At 49.6% G+C, this 15867-nt stretch overlaps 1 long non-coding RNA gene across 3 annotated transcripts in view; it reads right to left on the minus strand.

The window, feature by feature from the left end:
* Positions 1–15867, minus strand: part of LOC110295429 (uncharacterized) — a 59653-nt gene that overhangs the window by 6492 nt on the left and 37294 nt on the right. For all 3 annotated transcript variants that reach the window (XR_015046996.1, XR_003836720.2, XR_003836719.2), the window contains exon 2: positions 20–146. This is a non-coding gene — a long non-coding RNA (uncharacterized LOC110295429). The remainder of the gene's footprint in view (positions 1–19; positions 147–15867) is intronic.

A 15867-nucleotide genomic window follows, 5' to 3' on the forward strand; every position in this document is an offset into this window, starting at 1 on the left:
GACCATCCTGGGCTGGTACCTTGAGATGGCTTGGATAGAAGTGAGTGAGCCTTGGGATGAAGGATCCTTTCTTCCGGTCAGGGGTGACTCAGCTCTGAGGCGGGGAATCACAAAACAGGATTTAAGACATTTCCACTTCAGTAGCACTGGATCAGAAAAAGAAGAGAATGCCAGTGAGATGGCTCAGTTTATGAAGGAGGGCGGCTCTTGTCACCAGGCCTGTTGGCCTGAGTTGGATCCTGAGCACCCACATTGGGCAAAGAGGTAGTCACCTCCCACACGTTGTCTTTTGCTCTCCACAGACATGCCAGGGCGTGCCCATACCCATGTGTGCATACACACAGAGCAAACCAACAAGTATAACAAAGTTATAATTTTGCAATTTTAATTGTGTGTGCAGGTATGTGCACATGAGTACATGGGTCCACAGAGGCCAAATGTGTAGAATCCCCTGGAACTGGAGTTAACAGGCAGTCGTATGCTAACATGGCTATTGTGAACTAAATTTAGCTCCACAACAAGAGTTGGGCACCCTTATACCTGCTAAGCCATCTTGTCAGTCCAAAACTTTTTTGTTTGTTTGTTTGTTTTTGGTTTTTTTTTTGTTTTTTTTGAGACAGGGTTTCTCTGTGTAGCCCTGGCTATCCTGGAACTCACTCTGTAGACCAGGCTGGCCTCGAACTCAGAAATCCACCTGCCTCTGCCTCCCAAGTGCTGGGATTAAAGGCGTGCGCCACCACCTCCCGGCTAGCCCAAAACTTTTAAATAAAAATGAAAAAACAGAGTTGAGGTATAGTGCAAAGATAGAGCATTTATTTGCCTAATATATGTAGATCCTGGGTCACATCCATACAATGTGCAAGCATACACAGCTTAAAAGTAATTGTGTCTCTTCTTCTCCTTCTCCTTCTCCCTCTCCCTCTCCCTCTCCCTCTCCCTCTCCCTCTCCCTCTCCCTCTCCCTCTCCCTCTCCCTCTCCCTCTCCCTCTCCCTCTCCCTCTCCCTCTCCCTCTCCCTCTCCCTCTCCCTCTCCCTCTCCCTCTCCCTCTCCCTCTCCCTCTCCCTCTCCTTCTCCCTCTCCTTCTCCCTCTTCAAGACAGAGTTTCTCTGTGTAGCTCTGGCTGTCCTGGAATTCACTCTATACCAAGCTGGCCTCAAACTCAGAGATCCACCTGCCTCTGACTCCCAAATGCTGGACATAAAGGCATATGCTACCATCGCCTGGCAAATAACTATGTCTTGCTTGCAGATACCTGAGCCAGAAGGAGGTATATTCAGCAGCTCAGGGTCTGGGCTCTCAGACATGGATTTTAAACATCATTTCATTGGGCAAGTGAACACTCCAATGTCAAAGGCATTAGCACTTAGCTCCAGAGTTAAATCCACCCTAAGCAATGAAGCCACTGGAGCACTGAAGAGCAAGCTTCTCTACTTTTGTGTAAAGAAGAAGACAGGGTCAAAATGTTATGAGCACTTATATGCTTTTGCAAAGGACCACAGTTTGGTGCTCAGTACCCAGGTCAGATGGTTCACAATTTCCTGAAACTCAGCTCCAGAGTATCTAGTGCCTCTTTCTTCTTAGGTCACCTATGCTCAGGTACACACACATACACACACACAAGCATGCACACACACAATTTAAAATAACATGAATCCAAAAGAAGAGAAGGGTATGCTGGCAGCCATCTAGAGGATTTATGGGGAAGGGGTAAGGAGAGATGTGTAGGAAACCATTCCAAGCTCCAGAACTCCCCTGTGAGCTTAGAAGCAGCCGCTTAAGAAAAGGAAGCTTATGGGATTTAGCATGTGTTCTTTGGGGGCATTTAGGAGACCTCAAGAGGAGTTCAAGTAGGCTAAACTCGAAGCTTCCTAAATTTCCCCTCTGTGGAAGGAAGGGCTGTTACCATTGAACACTGGCAAGCCTCAAAGTTGGAATGTGTGCAGGGGGAGCAAGCCCCTACCATTCTATTATTTCCTCCCCACCTCTCTTTCTGGAAGTCCCTTGGTGATCCCAAAGTTTCAAACCCAGGAACAGCTGACTCTCCAGACCCCCAGGATCTGGAGGAACCAGGCTCGCCATCTCTACCTTCCCTGGGTGCTCTCAAGAGCATCTGGCCCCTGTACCCTGGGCTCTGGCCACAGTGGCATCTGTTTGCAATGTTTGACTCGGTAGTTTTATTTCTGCTTGGCGGGGTAAGATAAACTATCGGGTTACACGGCAGGCGGGCTGGGCGAGGAGCCGGCAATGGCAGGAAAGAGAAGCAAAATGAGCTGGTGGGCTTGGCCCAGGCCCCCTTTGCAGTTAGCAGAAGCAGCTTCTCTTCTGGAAAGTTCCCTCTTCTCCTGGCTAAGGCTTGTGCTGGTTTTGTTTTTAATACCTTTGTAGTTCCTTCCTGGTTAACTTCAGGAATCAACACCACCCAGGACTCTGTGAAGATGTGAATACACATGTGTGAACATGTGTGCTTGTTCATGCCCCCCCCCCCCCACACACACACAAGCTCTACCACTACCTCTTATCCATTTGATTGTTTGAAGCAAGGTCTCACCCAGCACCAGCTGTGAGGATGGCCTTGAACACCATCCTGTCCCCACTTCATTGCCTTTAAGTATGGTTGTCTTGCTTGCAGCAAATTGGTGTGCTGGTTTCGGAACGTGCATTTTAACCCTCCTCTCAACGGACACACTTCTGAGTCAATTAGAATGGCATTCACGTTTATAACGAGTGATTACGTTTATAACCCACCACTCGAGGCTCACACTTTCTTACTTTGAGACAGTCTCACTAAGTTGACCCTCCTGGGTTTGAACTCACTTTGCTGTAGCCCAGGTAGGTCTCAAACTTGCAATCCTCCCGGCTCAGCCTTCTGAGAAGCTTAGTCGACAGGTTGGCTCTGGGCAGTTCCTTCAGAGTTAGAGTTTAACCCCACAGGCGTCAGCCTGCCTAGCTGTGAACTCTGGTCCTATAAACATGGGCAAATGAAACCTCTCCAGCAACCTCTGTGTCTCTATCTGTAAAATGGGCCTTGGGATCATGACTCCCAGGGTGCAGAGCCCTTCTGAGCATTCCTGATCCAACATCTACAGAGTGTTTAGTGAGATATATCCCTGTGCATGCTCTGTGCTCCATGAGGTAGCTGTCATAGTAACACAAGAAGGCTTGCTTGACACGAAACTCAAGGACCAGCTAGCCTTGGAGCAGAGATGGAAATTCAGAAGTACAGTTATGGATGGCTCATTACCTCACATCTCAAGGAAAGCTGCCCCCTCTCTTCAAGGCTGAAGAAAGGACTGAAGCCAATAAGCTCTACTCATCCCCTCATTGGGGGCACCTTGGGATTGAGAATGGTGCTCATGGATTGAAAATCAAACACAGACAGGCTCCCATGACTGATGCCCAAAGAAGCAGATGTGAGAGGTAATTTTGATTCCAGGCTGGCCTTGAACACACTACGTATGCAAGGATGCCCTTGAACTTCTGGCTGTCTTGACTCATGCTAGGATTATAAACATGAGTCACCCTGCCACATTTGCATGGCTCAGGGAATGGAACCCACGGTGTCACCACAATCTGGAAATTAAGTAGGGAAGCATGGGGAGGCAATAGCTATCTTCATTGTGATCCCAGATTTGTCCCAACTCAGCTTCCCTGAGGCAGGCCGTTCTCCCTCATAATCTACAGCACTGGTTCTCAACCTTCCTAATGCTGCAACCCTTTAATGCAGTTCCTCGTGTGGTAGTGGCCCCAACCATAACATTATTTTTTCTGCTGCTTTCATAAGTGTAATTTTGATACTGTTATGAGTCAGATTGTAAATAATATCTGATGTGCAGGATGTCTGATATGCATCCTCTGTGAAAAAGTTGTTTGAATAAATCCAACCCACAGGTTGAGAACCTGTGATCTAGAGGCTGAGTTTCCAATGTAGGGGCTGTGTGTATGTGTGTGTGTGTGTATGTATGTGTGTGCGTATGTATGTGTGTGTGTGTGTGTGTGTATGGGTGTGTATATGGGTGTGTTTATGTGTGTGTGTGTGTGTATGTATTTGTATGTGTGTGTGTTTGTGAGTGTGTATATGTATGTGTTTGTTTGTGTGTGTGTATGTTTGTGTGTGTTTGTGAGTGTGTATATGTATGTATTTGTTTGTGTGTGTGTATGTGTATGTTTGTATGTATATGTGTGTGTTTGTGTGTTGTGATGTGTGAGATGTGTGTGTGCGCGCATGCGTGTGTTGGGGGTTGTCACTGAGTCTTCTCCTCTAAGCGCCACTGTTACACTCCTGTCTGTCTCTCAGGCCCCAGCCTTCTGGCCTGGCGATCATCACTCAGCAGCCCTTCCAGATCCAAGGCCAGGCCCCTTTGTTTGCAGCTCATATCCTGCATTCTCCAACTCCACTACACAGGCTCCCTTCTGTCTTTTCATCCTTCCCCTGCCCTGCAGCCAGCCCAGCCTCTGGTCCTCTCCAGCTGCACTATGGATATATGCACACTGACTTTCTCCTGGGAGTGCAGGGAGTAGAGGCAGAGGATAAGAATGAGAATCAGGCTAGGCCACCCCTCAGGCACTATTCCTTCCACTCCAGAATGTCTCTCTGTCTGCAGGCAGCACAGAAAGTCAAAAGCACACATGAAGTGAGATGCCAAGCTTGGAGGCCAGACACCATGGGTGGCTTGACTCAGGAGGGGCTGTGGACAGCCTCTCCTGAGATTCTAGGTCTCTGAGTCAGCACAACACTGTCTCCTTCCTCCTCAGACCACAGGGTACCTGCCCTACCTCTGGTAGGATGCCTGGCCTGCCGTCCCAGCCTATACACAGAGCCATCACACTGGATCCCCTGCCCAAGTACGCACACACAAACACACACACACACACACATCACACACACATCTCACACATCACACTACACACACAGACCATACACACACATATTTTACACATCACACTACACACACATCACATGCATAACTCACACACATACATCTTACACATCACACTACACACATATCACAACACACACACACACGCCACACACAGAGGCTGGTCCCAGCTGCCCTTGAAGCCTCACACCCTTTACCCCTTCCATTTCCTGAAGCACATGCTCAAAGCTTGAATTTTTCTATGGTGTAAAGGTCAGCTCCCCAACCCAGTGACAAGGAAGGGGACTATCTGGAGAAATCAGTCCCAGAGAGGCATCTGCATTTGTCATTTCCAAAGCCACTTTTTGCATACAGATGGTGGCAGTCACTGCAGAGATGACCCGATTCCTTGGGACTCTGGCGTCCAGCATCTGTGATCCTGACAAGGATGTCCACTTTAATCCCACATCCAGGCCAGAGAGGCAGAGGACCCAATGTTCTTTTCCATCAGAAAGTTCCTGTGTGTTCCCCTCCTCCCCTCTGCTATCCGGATAGCCATCAGTCTCTCTCTTGCTCTGGACTCTGCACTTTGCCCAGGTGACTGTGCCTTTCTGAACCTCTGATTTTAATGGCTCATGGTGGGGAACAGTAGAGCGGGGATGGGGTGGGGGGCTAAACAATAACAGTGACAATGGACTAATTATACGGGGGGTGGGGGCATAAAGAGGCATGCAGCGTACTTGTCTCTGGATCTGAAACCATCATGTACACAGGAGGCTTTGAAAGGTTTTCCCACAGACACGTTGCAAAGATCCTGAGGGTCTTAGAGACCCCAGGCGAAGCTCCATCTTCCCAGATCACCGCTTCATCAATCCATACCCTGGGGTCTTCAGAAAAGAGGGCCACAGACAAACCCTAGGGGCAGAGCTATAACCCACTTCTCTGATATGGCTTGAATCTCCTGGGACCCAAAGTCTGTGGGTGCTGGCCAAAGAAGAGACTCAATTAGCTTTGTGCCACCCACTCTAGGAACCAGGGAAGCCCGATGCCCCAGAGCCTCTGGAATTGGGCACTGGCTGTGCCTGATTAGCCCATTGATTAGCTGTGCCCTCTTGGGTGTCATCAAGTATTATGATCAAGAAGCCCAGCAAATAACTAACTTAGCTCCATGTACAGCCATCATTTGCCACAGGAAAACTCAAGGCCCCAAGAGGTAGAATAATTTGCACAAAGTCACACCTTAAGTAGAGGACAGTAGGAAACGCCTGATCAACCTGAGGTCATGTCTGTACTGCTTGTGTGAAAATGGTGGAAGAGTGTGGGCCTCAGACCACATGAGGTCCACTTTCATTCCCCACCCCCAACTCCCAACACTCTCACTCTCTCTCTCTCTCTCTCTCTCTCTCTCTCTCTCTCTCTCTCACACACACACACACACACACACACACACACACACACACACACACACACACAGACCTTGCCAGGCCTCAGTTTCCCCATCTGGAGCTCATCAAGCCACTTCCATCAGAATTCACCCAGTTTCTGAAAACTTACTAACTACTGTGAGCTCCCTCCAACCCCAGTCACTTAGAGGCTGTTCGAATGTCAGTGAATGACCTACCCTCTCTGAACCTTTTCAAACGAGGGGATAATGGAAACTCTTTGTGTATTTATTGGTAACCTTAGAAAAGAGCATAGTACTTGGGAGGCAGAGACAGGCGAATTTCTGAGTTCGAGGTCAGCCTGGTCTACAGAGTGAGTTTCAGGACAGATAGGACTACACAGAGAAACCCTGTCTCGGAAAAAAAAGAAAAAAAGAAAAAAAGAAAAAAAGAAAAAAGAAACAAGCGTAGCATCATGCTCAGCAAATAGTAAGTGCTCAATAAACACTGGTTGCTGTAATTTATTATCCACTACTGGATGTCTCTCTCCTTCCTCCTCTCACTAGAGAATCCCAAACTCTCCCACCCAGGTGATGTGGTTCATCGCCTCCTGGTCTGTCACTGGAGTAGGGAGATGGGTCAGCCATGGAGGTGGACAGCCCTCAGCTTGCTTAGTAGTTCCTCTGGCTAGCTGCCCAGAGTCAAGGCTATGCACCCCAGTGGAGGCCTCCTTTGAAGTCTCTCGCCTTATATAACCCCCCCTGTTCCCTCCCATTTTCTCATGTGTCCCCAAAGTAACCTTAGGGAATAAAGCTCCAAACCTAGCTGCTGAGCCTGGATGGGCTTTCTCCCAAGGGGTTCAAGGGGGGAATTGAGGTATCAGAGGGATAGATGTAGAGGGTCACAGGCACCTCTACCTGAATCCTAATCCTACAACCTGTGCATCCTTAGGTAGGCTACTCACCTTCTCTGTGCCTCATTTTCTTATCTATTGGGTAGAAGGTACTAATATGTAGGAACATTGAGAGAAGATAAATGGCTGGTGTAGCACATAGTGCAACGTAGTATTTAATAAGGAGGAGTTAGCATCGAATATTGTTACATTGTGTCACACAATGTAATGATAATATTTGGGACTTGCTTTTGGTTTGGAGCAAGACCTTGCAGCATAGCCCTGACTGGCTTAGAACTTACTGCACAAATCATGCTGGTCTTGACTGGGTGGCCATCCTCCTGCCTCTGTCTCCAGAGTGCTGGAAGGGTAAGTTGGAATCACCCACTATTTGGGGGTGGGGGGATTATGAAGAGTGGTCACTAAATCATTTAATCCCAATTGTATGGCTTAGAAACATACCCTATGGCTCAGCCTCAGTTTCCCTCGTCTGTAAAACGAAGTGACCACCTCCTAGCTTCAAAGAATGTCTGAGAATGGAGCATGGCCATGAACTATCTATCCTCAACTACATCTTTCTTAAGTGGCAACCATCTTCCTGCCTAGGACTTCTAAAGTGGGCTGGGGAATGTTCCTGCAGGTCTACATGGGCACCCCCACCCCACCCCACAATCCTAGAGACCCAAGAGTCTGGGAAGGGGGGGGTTCTCTCCTGTTCCTCTCTCCCTCCTCCCCTTCGGTTCCTGGATCTGGCTGGGAGCCGCCTCTACCCTCCCTCATGTGTGTGTGTAGACCGAGACTCCGGGGGACTAGAGGCTGGAAGAATGTTTGCGCAGCCTTCAAACGACTTGGCAGGCCACAAGAGGGGAAAGGCCGCTCCAGGGAGAGCTCAAATTGAAATTTCACGGAGGGAGGAACATTCAGATCAGCGATGAAGCTCGTAAAAAAAAAAGAAAGAAAAGAAAAGAAAAAAAAAGTGGGGAGGGCGAGGGGGACGGTGAATGGGAAGAACAGACAGCTTGCAGAAGTGAGATGGAAAAGCTTGGGGCCACGCTGCAGGGCCTGGAGGGGCGCAGGAGTGGGAAAGCCAGTCAGGTCCTCAGATGCAGCCTCTGGAGGGTCTGTAGGAGACGCTGGGAAAGGAAGCTTGGACCAAAGCAGATATCTTATCCCTATAGGAGGATGACCCCCCAATGGGATGGAGGTTGTGGGGAGGGGACCGGGGAAAAGCTAAAAGGGCCACATCATTCATCCCTCGGAGACTGCGGAGACTGCGTTTTGATGTGGCAGGATTCAAAGAATGCAGGGACACACAGTCTAGGCCTTTTTGAATAACACTAGGAGTCGTATCAAAGAACAGGGACTGTGGTGTCATGGTTAGAGTGCTGGCATGCTGGGTTCTATCCCCAGCACCCCATAAACCGGGTGCAAGCCTGTAATCCCAGCACTTGCGAAGTGGCGGAGTAGGGGAGCTGAGAGCAGAAGCTCAAAGCCATTCTTGGCTACAGAGTGAGTTTGAGGCTAGCCTGGATTACAAAGAGACCCTGTCTCCTCCTCCCCACCTCCCAAGCCCAAAATTGTAAGAAACCACTTGGAAAACTAATTTCAGCGTCATGGTACAATCTGATTGGACTTTCCAGAGGGCGGGGGGGTGGGGGGGACGCTGATAGCCTCTGCAGAGCCTCTCCCCAGTTCTTCCACGGCTTCTCCTTCCTTCCAGTATGGTGAAAGGACCAGGCCAGCGAGTGCGCCCCTCGGTCTCTCTGGGGGGAAATCCCTGGTCCCAGGTCCCAGGCCCAGGGCACTCACTCTCACCCTCCTGGTACAATTCATTAGCTTCACAGACATGTTCTCAATTCCCGGAGCTTACAGAAAAGCCTGGTCATTAACCTCCCGGCCCGCGTGCACCGCCCAGTGCCACCGCAAGCGCAGCCTTCTCGGAACACAAGGGCCGTGCCAGCTCCCGGATCCCGGCAGCCCCGGCTCCGGCCTGTGCCAGCAGCGGCTGGTCTCCCTCACTCGGACATTTTCTGTAAGCCACTGACCCACCCGAGCGATGCCCGGTGTGAAATAGTGCTTTAGCTTCCAAGGTGCTCTCTGCAGCCTTTAACCCTACTTGAGTAGTCGCGGTCACCACCCCTCAAATGGGGACGCGGCGACTGGGAGGAAGTTTGGGGTTGGAGCTGGCCTTGGAGGAGTTTGCAGGACTCTGGCTGAGCTGTAATCTTTCTCTGATGCAGGATGCACGGCTGGAGAGAGGGTTGTTTTCCCACCCCCACTCCCAATCCCACCCTCCCCGGCAGTCTCCAGGAGTTGAACTCAACTTCTCTGGCTCCCTCACCTCATCTCTGTCCATTCTGGCTCAGTTGAACTTCAAACGTTACTTGGCCAAAGTCATTAACATAGTTGCAAGGCGTTCTAGCCAGCCCGCTGGCCCGTCTCCCTCGGGCGCCTCTACAATCGCTACAGCACTCGCTGAACCTAGGTGAGCACACGGAGAAAACTCACTAGCTGGTGTTTGAGATGATTCTGTTGCTATGCTAGCAAATAATGAAGGTAGATGGCATGCTCACCTTGCCTACAGAAAACATTTGGAGAGAGACTGCTCACTCATTTCTTGGTGCTTGCTCCTGATTCCCTTTCAGATGACAGTCCACAACATCCTACCAAGCGGGTGAGCTACCCACAGGGTGAGCGCACCTCACTCACACCCCTGGCACCTGATAGATATTTGGCTTGATTATAAATATTACAAAGTTGGACGTGGGGGGTTGCACGAGGGAGGCTGGGTCAGGAAGATGGAGACCTCGGAAGCTACCTTGAGCTACCAGGTAGGACTGTCTCAGCCAGGCAGTGGTGGAAGAAGCCTTTTATCCCTGCCTCTGCGGGGCAGAAGCAGGCAGCTCTATGGATTCAAAGCCAGCGTGGTCTACAGAGTGAGGTCCAGGACAGTCAGGGCTATACAGAGGAGACCCTGCCTCGAAACTCCTCCCTCCCCCACTCCTACCCCCACAAAGTACAGAAGCCACTGTAGATGCAGATATTGTATATCTAGTGCTTCCCTGGGTACTTGAGCATCTAGGCATAGCCTTGGAAGCTAAGGTTTTCCTTTTATACCAGATGATATGGAGGGTGCAGATAGGGGTGACAGGGGCGAAGAGAAGAGACCAGAAAAGCCTAATGTACAGCGACCTCTATCTCTCCTCCTATTAACAGGGCATTAATAGATGGGCACTGCTTTATGACAGAAGACAGAGGTAAGCAGGCAGGGTATCAGCAGGTAACTTGCAGCTGAAGGGGTCCCCACACTGCAGAATGCACATTCCTTCCTGTGTACCCGCTTGCCTTGACACCACACCCAGTGTGGCCCTGCACACTCCAGCTGAAAGGGATCCCATAGGTCACTGTAGCCATGCTAACTTTCCAAAGGCTGTAGTCTAGACTTGATGCCTGTTTCTGGGCATCTCAGATCCCTGAGGGTCAAGAAGGAGGGCCTCTCCAAATACTGGGCTTCTGGGTGGTTGTAGCCTCACCTGACAGAAACCTGTGATGTGGATACGGATGAAGGACCTAGGCTTGTTATTCTGTAAAGAAGGGAGAGATGCTTCTAGAGAGTTCTCTGGCTTCCTACCTTTTACACCCTTCAGTGTAGCACGACCGCTCCCTGCCCCCCCCCCCCCTTCAAGTGCCCTGTATTCCAGCTACCTTCAGTCTTCTGAGTTCTGCACACAGTTGTTCCAGGGCCACATCGTAAAAAGATTTACAAGACTATGTAAAACTGGCAGTAAAAACAATTAACTTTAATGGCACCTCGGGTGGGTGGCTAGATGGGATGGAGAGAGGCCCCTCCCTCCTCCTCCTCCTCCCCTCCCCCTTCCTCCCAAGAGCAGCCAAGCCAGACAAGGGAGGGGGTCTGCAATCAACTTCTCCCAATGTCTCTGGGTGCTTCCTAAGAACCTTTTTCCTCAGCTCAGAGGTCAGAGGGTCAAGGCTAAAATGAGGAGAGGGTGCAGCACAAGGAACAGAGGAGAATTAAGCTTCAGTATATGGTACACAGCTAAGGGGTCCCGAATAAAAGCCTCTCAGCCCCTCCCGGGCTTGGTGTTCTCATTTGTGAAATGAGAACTGAGAACTTTGAGCCTCTCTCCCCCAATGAACAGGAAAGATTTCCAAAGGACTCATTTGAAGGCCCCTCCCCCACACCCGATACACACGTGTGCTCAAGTAGTTAATTTAGTAAGTTCCTATTGTAGGGAGCATGTGTGTGTGTGTGTGTGTGTGTGTGTGTGTGCGCGCGCGCACAAGCGCCCCAGGTGTACACTGAAGTAGAAAGACTCAGATTTTTTTTTTTAAAGGTCGGGGCCACATTTCCGAGCCCTGGCTCCACTGGCCCCTCTTAAATGTGGGGTTTCCTGCTAAAATTGACCTGCTTGTCCGGCTGGTGACCCCGGAAGCGACCCCATGCTCTAGCGATAGAAGGCAGCCCCCGGCTTGAAAACGACCTGGATTTCTGGAAAGCCAGTGAGGAAATGAGAGTGACCAGGGGGTAGAGGCGAGGTCTCTCTCTACCTCCCTGTCCTCTGGGCCAGCCCGGAAAACTCTCATTCTGTGGCTCTCCTTGGCCTGGAGACAATTAACATCCATTTCAGAAAGCCCTCTGTTTGTCTGGGTCTGTGTGTGGCCCACTGGGGTCGCCCCAACCCCCCCAGTGGACGCTGCCTTGTAAGGGCATCCCCCATTGGCCAGGCGCTTTAATTAAGGGAATTGGGGGGAAGGGGAACACATATACAATGGAAGCAATGTCATCATGGCTCCTGGCCACCTCCTCTATCCAGAGGGTGGACCCTGTCTCTAATCTCAGGATGCAAAGACCTCTTCCGTCCTATTCTAGGTCTAGGTACCTGGCACCATGTGACCAGATGGACGAAGGGCTGCAAAGAAACTGCCATGAACCAGTTCAAAGCTTCCATTTGAGGATGGGGTGTAACTCAGGTGGTAGATACAGTGGTTGCCTGGCAAGCACGAAGCTCTGTGTTTGAAAATTAGCATGAAATAAAACAAGCCTCACAATACAGACCTGCAGCCCCAGCACTAGGGAGTCAGAAGCAGGGGGATTGGGAGTTTAAGGTCATCTTTGGCTACATAGTGACTATAAGTCTAGCCTGGGCTACATGGTTTCAAAAGAAAACGAAAGATGACCACTGGTAGTAGCAGAGGAGGGGAGGATTGAGTTTGTTTATCTGTAGTCAGTGTTACCACTCTGTAGCCCAGGCTAGTCTAGAACTAGCAATCTTCCTGCCTCAGCCTCCCAAGTGGCAGGATGGCAGGCAGGCACCACCTTGCTTAGCCTAGACACACTATTGAAAGACAATAAATGCTGAGACAGAAGGAAAAAAAAAATGATGACCAGGCGAGCCCAGCCAGATGGGAAAGAGAAAACTTCCAGGTCAGAGTGCCCTGCACATCCTGGCTGTGGTGGCGCACTCCTTTAATCCCAGCACTTGGGAGGCAGAGGTAGGCGGATTTCTGAGTTCAAGGCCAGCCTGGTCTACAGAGTGAGTTCCAGGATAGCCAGGGCTGAACAGAGAAACTCTGCCTTGAAAAACAAAAACAGAGTGCCTTGCACAGCAGAGGCTTGGGAGGCAGGATCTCAAGAGGCAAGGACCAGCATCCTCCCAGCATCCTCCCTTGGGTGTAAGCAAGGTATGCAGGAGGAGGGAAGGCTAGGCAGAGCAGGAGACAGAGGTGAGAGTATGCCTGCCAAAGGGAATCTGCACTCTTGTCTACTTAGCAGAGGCAGAGGGAAAGAGTATAAGTCAGGGGCTGCTGTGAGGTTTCTATGGCTTGCTTGCTGCAAGGGAGGTGGGCAGCACAGAAGAGGTTAGATACAGAAGTAGTTAGAGCTTGGGGGTGGAGCGGTGGGGATTGCTCCAAATTAAAAGCACCTCTGGTGGTGGTGGTGGCGGCTGCAGCAGCCAAGGAAGCAGTGCACACTGTTAATCACTCAGGAAGTAGAGTCAGGCAGATCTCTCAGTTCTAGGACAGCCTGGTCTACAGAGCAAGTTCCAGGACAGCGAGGTCTACCAGGAAACCCCACCTCAATATAAATAAATAAATAAATACATAAATAAATACATAAATAAATAAATAAATAAATGCACCTCTGGCTGTAGACAGAAGCCTACTGCAGGGGGGTCTCAGAGTGCAAGGGATTATCACGGGTGAGAACTGTAAAGGTAGAGAGCGTTCAACAAGATGTCGTACCCCAGCAATGAGAATACTACCTGGTACTTAGCACAGGAGGGCAGCTAAGGAATTCCAGAAGAAGAAGGTCAAAGGAAGGATCAAAGCCTACAATCCCAAGCACTTGGGAAGCAGAGACAGGAAGTTCAAGGGCAGCCTAGGCTACAGAAGGCCTTGTGTTTCAAAACAAACCAAAACACAACATTAAATTAAAGTAGGGCTGAAGAGCACACATGCTGCCAAGTCAGTGGCCCCAGTTAGATCCTCAGGACCCAGCGGTCCCCCAGGTCACCCTCCACATGTATGCTTGGTGGTCCATGCCCCCCCCCCACCCTGTGGACAAAGAAATGTTATTTTTAAAACTTAATTAAATTAAATATGAGAGAATAATGGTTAAAGGAGAGTGGATTCTAGGCAGACAGAAATGGACCTGATTTTTTTTTTCTTCTCAATAGATTCTCTGTGTAACCCTACTGTCCTAGAACTTACTCTATAGATCAGGCTGGGCTCAAACTCACAGAGATCTGCCTGCCCCTGCCTCCTGAGTGCTGCGATTAAATGTGTGCACCACACTGGATGGTCCCATGATTCTTGAATCCAGGTATTTAGAGGAAGCTGTTTCATCAGAAAGGATTGGTTTAAACTGGGAACTTTAAAAGAGATCGGGAGTGCAAATTCCAAGACCAGGTCTTGAGACACCTCGACTTTGCCCTCAGTACTTTGTTGATCTTCAGCTGCTAAGACACTGCCATGACACAAGCTTTCCGTCCTGGGGGGTGAGGGACAGGGTACCATGCCATCTGTAGTGGTTTGAATATACTTGGCCCAGGAAGTGGCACTATTAGGAGGTGTGACCTTGTTGGAGTAGGTGTGTCACTGTGGGCTTGGGCTTTAAGACCCTCATCCTAGCTCCCTGGAGATCAATCTTCTCCTGTTTGCCTTTGAAACAAGATATAGAACTCTCAGCTCTGCCTATACCATGCCTGCCTGGATGATAATGGCCTGAACCTCCCCAATTAAGTGTTGTCCTTTATAAGAGTTGCCTTGGTCGTGGTGTCTGTTCACAGCAGTAAAACCCTAACTAAGACACCATCTATGTGAGTCTAGCCTTGTATTTGAGTCCTCCAGCCTCTGTTAAGCCTTCAGGCAACTGCGGCCTGGTCAAGACAACATTCCCGGGGCTAGAGTAAAACTCAGAGAAGGAATATCTGCTTCCTACACATGGGGCCCGAGGTTCCCAGCATTTGCCCAGTCAAAAAGACAAAAATTCAAAATCGTTATTTTAAGTTCTAAATTTAAAGTTGTTTGCTATGAAGCTGTAGCTAACGAATACCGTGTATAAACGCCTAAAATTCTCAAGAAAATGAACATGGAGTCCACATACCCAGAGTCTGAATACAAAACAGAAGCTGGATCATGGAAATCTTATAGGTCACATAAGATTGCTTAAGAGTCCAGAATAAAAAAAAAAAAAAACACAGTCAACATGGAGGCTCAAAACCATCTGTGACTCCCAATTTCAGGAGACCCAACTCTTTTCTAGTCTAGCACATTCTGACATCAGATACATACTCAGTGAACAGACTTACATACAGGCAAATCGCCCATACACATTAAAAAGTATAATAGAGTACTTTTTAAAAATATCATAGCTGGACCTTATGGTACAAACCAGTAATTCCGTAAGCAGTAATTCTGCCCCAGAAGCATCAGGAGTTCAAGGCCACCCTGAGATACCCCAATGAATCTGAGAGATCAAAGGTCTTTGTGCATTCCAGAGAAACCCTGGGTTCAGTCCCCAACATGCCACACACCGAGGGTGTAGCACCGTGAGAAAGACATTGTAACATTTTCCACTGCTCATTCTAAGAGACCTCAACCAGGTCAGCTCGGAACCTCAGCCTCCTCATCTGGACCCACGGGTGTGATGATCTCCGTGTTTTCTATAAGGACTACCCGGTGCTGTGCATCCAAAGATCTACCCTCCTACAGGGGCGGTTGCTCTTTCCATCTGCAACTTTACAGCATCCCATCAGCGACCCTCAAGCACGCAAGCAGTATCCAGCCACAAGCTCCATGCCGCCATCTGCTTTCAGAGTGCCCAGCCATGGGCCAGCCCCTTTCCAGGCTCTATCTCATCCCTCCTCCCTGACGGGCTGTAAGCCAGTCATTACCATCACCAAGCCAACCTCAAATTCCTATGATGTCACATCACTAGACAGGTCTCAGCTGTCACTTCCAGGTCCTTAGAAGAGGCCACAGATACCCAGGTCACAAGTACTTCAAGGATTCTTGGCCTAAGATACAGAATTTTATCCCTTGAGTGGGCACAAGAATGAGAGAACCCAGCCACCATGCCCAGTAGCCTATCTGGCCCAGGGTCCTCTGTGTCCTTGTACTGATGTGTCTGTCCAGACAGGTCTTATCCCTCTTACAGGAGGAGGGGTAGGCAGTGGTTAGCCTCCCTAGGGAGCGGTGCAGAGCCTAGCTCAA

Source organism: Mus caroli, unplaced genomic scaffold (assembly GCF_978045245.1).
Source record: "Mus caroli unplaced genomic scaffold, Mus_caroli_1 scaffold_4, whole genome shotgun sequence".
In the NCBI taxonomy this organism is placed as follows: Eukaryota; Metazoa; Chordata; class Mammalia; order Rodentia; family Muridae; genus Mus; species Mus caroli.